The following is a 4,073-nucleotide window of genomic DNA, read 5'->3' as shown; positions in this document are numbered from 1 at the left end:
CCCGGATGAAGCCGGCCTCAAGGAGTTTGCTGACCTCCTCGGCTGCTGCTTGCTGTCGTTCAGGGGCAGCGCCTCGCTTCTTCTGCCGCACGGGCTTGCTGGTTGGCTTTACTTGGAGCCGGTGGACCATGATCTCGGGATCTATCCCCGGCATGTCTGCAGGCGACCATGCGAAAACATCCATGTTGTCTCGCAGGAAGTTGACGAGGCGACCCCTCTCGTGCTCGTCGAGGCCGGAGCCGACCTGCACGGTTAGCTCGGGAAAGTTCTCTCGTAAGGGAACTTGGATCAGTAACTCACCAGGCTCTACCCGCTCTTTCTGGGGGTTGACCCGTGCCTCCATAACCTCAGTTGTGGGCTGGTCAGTTGTTGGGGCAGGCACCTCGGCTGATCGTCTTGCCTCGTGGGTCGCCAGGTAGCATCGCCTTGCCACCATTTGGTCCCCTCGAACTTCGCCGACTCCCTGGCTGGTGGGGAATCGCATAAGCAAGTGGCGAGTTGAGACCACCGCTCGGAGGGCGTTGAGGCCTGGCCTTCCGAGGATGGCATTGTAGACCGAGGGAAGGCGTATCACGAGGAAGCTCATCCCCACAGTACTTTCGCGGGGGCGAGCCCGGCTGTGACCAAAAGGTCGATCTCGCCCTCTACTGGGACTGAATCCCCAGTAAATCCAACTAACGGGGCATTCATCCTCCGCAGCTGTTCTTTGGTCATCCCCATTTTACAATATGCACCAAAGTACAAAACATTCGCCGAGCTTCCATTATCAACTAAGATGCGTTTTACATCGAATCTATTTATAATCATGGAGATGACCACGGCATCATCGTGGGGAGTTTCGACTCCCTCTAGGTCGTCGTCTGAAAAGGAGATGGCTTCAGAGGCGCGCAGGCGCTTTGAGGAGGTTTCTTCCTCCGAAGCTTCTCCAGCCGAGGCCCCGCCTCGGATAGTGTTGATGACGCCGGCGATGGGCCTGTTGGCATTCGAGCCTTCAGGCTGTGCTGCTCCTTCGGCTGGCCGCTTCTCTTCACGCCGGCCTTGCACGAATCGATCGAGCACCCCTCGGCGGATGAGTGCTTCGATCTCATTTCGGAGCTGGTAACACTCCTCGGTATCATGTCCGTGATCCCGGTGGAAGCGGCAATACTTCCGGGGATCACGCCGGATTCTGGTGTCTGGCTTCGGAGGTGGGAGCCGGATGTGATCCCGACTCTCAATCTCCATGAGGATTTCAGCCCGAGGAGCGTTGAGGGGAGTGTATCTTTCATACCTCCCTTCGGGTGCACGGGCCTGCAGTGGGAACTTCGGGCGGAGGGGTGACCTCTGCTGTGGCGGTCCCCTCAACCGGGGTGGACTCTTTGGGCGGGGCGGATTCTTAGCTCGCCGCGGAGACGGGCTTCTGGGCTGGCCGCGCTCCTCGCGGCGTCTCTTCTTGGAGTTCTGCTCGGTTCCGCCCCGCCTAGCTGCCACGGCTTCTTCCGCCTTGGCGTATTTCCGCGCCCGAGCGAACATTTCAGTGAGGTCCGCGGGAAATTCTTCTCAATCGAGAAGAGGAATCTGTAAGACCGGGCTCCAGTCTTCAGTGCTGACATGGCGATGGACTGGTCAAGCTCCCGGACCTCCCATGTTGCGGCGGTGAACCGGTCCAAGTACTCCTTGAAGGATTCTCCCTCCTTTTGTTTAATGTCTAGGAGGGAGTCGGACGTCCGCCGCTGGGGTTGGCTGGCGGCAAAGTTGCCAGCAAATTGTCTGCCAAGCTGCTCGAAGGAAGAGACAGTACTCGGCTTCAGCCCGGTAAACCAAAGTCGGGCTGGCCCTCGGAGTGTCGCCGGAAAAGCTTTGCACATCATGGCCTCCGAGGCTCCTTGTAGGGCCATTAAGACCCGGTAACTTTCCAGGTGGTCAAGGGGATCAGCCTTGCCGTTGTAGGGCTCCACCTGGGGCATCTTGAACCGTAGCGGAACCGGTTCATCTTCAATCTCCGGGGAGAAGGGCGACTTCGTAGTAAACTCAAATCACCATCACGCCCCGACTTCCTTCCGTGGAGTGCCTGGATTTGGCGCTCCAACTTCTCGACCTTCTTGTCGAGTTCATCATTCTGGAGGATTGCTGCAGCGGTTCGTTCGAGCGCAGGTTGCCCTGGAACCGACTCAGCTTCTGAAGGCTGTGGCCAGCCTCCGTGGCCCCTGGCTGGGTGCTCTCTCCAGAGGGAGGCCCGGACTTGGGAGTCCTGACCTCGAAGGGGAAGTCCGCTTGTAGGAGGCTCCGGTTGAACTGGAGCCGGAGGAGGCGGTGCCGCTGGAATGCCCCTGGGTTGCAAGCTTTGGACGGCGGTAGCCAACGCCTGCACTTGCTGCGCCAGGGCATCAAACTGCTCCGGTCGAACTTGAGGCGCTGACTCGGCCGGAGGTGGTGAGTTCCGAACGGAACGTTCTGGACTTGGTGGAGGACGTCGAGAGGCGTTGGAAGCCCCTTTGCTTCTTAGCTTCATGGCAGCGAACTCGGGCCCTTCCTCTAGCGCCAACTGTTGCTGGAAATTGGACCCGGGGGCCGCCACGAAGCCAGGGGAAGGAGGGGCTCCGCCGCAGGGACAGTGGATGACCGTGCGCCGGCTGGTGGCGTCCTCCTGGAGGGGTGCAAGTCCGCCGTAGGAGCGGTGGTCGATGGCGTGCCGGCGGGTGGCGTCCTCCTGGGGGGCGTAAGTCCTGCAAAAAACCGGTGGCCGGGCTCCCCGGCGCCGGCCCTCCGATGCTTAAGTCAGAGGGGGCAAATATGTGGAGAGAGCAGGGAAGAGAGTATGTGGAGAAGACAGAGAGAATATTTGGATAAGATCAAGAGGATCAGTTTCCTCAATTGTCTGTGTTGTTTACTTCTCTCCACCCGGTCCAGGAGGTTCTCTCCAGCTTCGGATTTTCCTCCTTTTTTTCCTCCTCCCTTTTCCCCTCCAGGTTTCCTTTTATAGGAGGATTTTTGTTACCTGGGAGGTGACAGGAGGTTTGTCCTGTTTTGTAATAATTGGGCACGATTTGGCCCATTAATGGCGTGGTGGAAAATAAGGTCGAATCAGACCGGAACCAGGGAGTTGTCACGGTCGATCGGACCTGTTGGGGTGGTTGAACCGCCGGCCGTGGTAGGCCTGGGGTCCGTGGATGGTAAGTGCATTTATTACCGAGTGAACCGGCGGTCAGGGAGAGCCATACGCTTTGATGGTTCAGTGATCCGGAGATCGCCTTGAGCCGTGTTCATTAAATGACTGAGTGCATCGGAGACTCGAGGGGGTCTCATGCATTAATGGCAGGTCGTGCCGAATACCTGCGGAGATCTTATGCCTTGATGGCTTGGAGATAGCGGCAGGTTGTAGTGGAGTTGTCAGGTCCTCAGGCTTAGAGGGTTAGGCGGAAGTTGAACATTTGGTCCAAGGCAATCGGCTCGGCAGGGGTGCCGAGCCGAGCTGGTCGCCCAATGGGGCGCCCTGTGGCGGGGTTGCTTCATAGTACTTCTGCTCGGCGCCTTTGGGCGAGCGTCTTTACTTGCGCTCTTTGGTTGGTTTCCTGGTCGGCGCTCTTTAGGCAAGCGCTTTCTCTGGTCGGCGTTCTCTAGCCGGGCACCCTGCTGATCGGCACTCTTCGGTCGAGCGCCTTTCTGGCCGAGCATCCCTACTTGGTCATTTTGGTTGGGCGCCTCTTCTTGGCGCTCTCTCTGGTCGGTGCTCTCTAGCCGAGCACCCTGCTGGTCGGCACTCTTCGGTCGAGCGCCTTTCCGGTTGGCACTCTTTGGCCGAGCGCCTTTCTGGCCGGCGCCCGTTGGCCGAGCGCCTCCGTGACGGTATGACTTGGGGTTTTTCCCCAACAGTATCAACAATTGAGACAAACATCAGGGTAAGTTGAGTTATTAAACTTCCAAAGAACAAGCTTGTAAGTTGTTTTGGCTCGAACTCTAGCTAGACCAAAGATGTACCTGACCCGATGTGGTTCAACCACCCATACCCCTTAAATTGATCATGGTTATGACTTCCAAATGAACCCAAGATCGCTTAAATTGGTGCGAGGGGAAATTCTAGTGGGTTTTATTTC

Source organism: Phoenix dactylifera, unplaced genomic scaffold, assembly GCF_009389715.1.
Source record: "Phoenix dactylifera cultivar Barhee BC4 unplaced genomic scaffold, palm_55x_up_171113_PBpolish2nd_filt_p 001026F, whole genome shotgun sequence".
Lineage (NCBI taxonomy): Eukaryota > Viridiplantae > Streptophyta > Magnoliopsida > Arecales > Arecaceae > Phoenix > Phoenix dactylifera.
Note: the sequence above shows the minus strand (reverse complement) of the source record.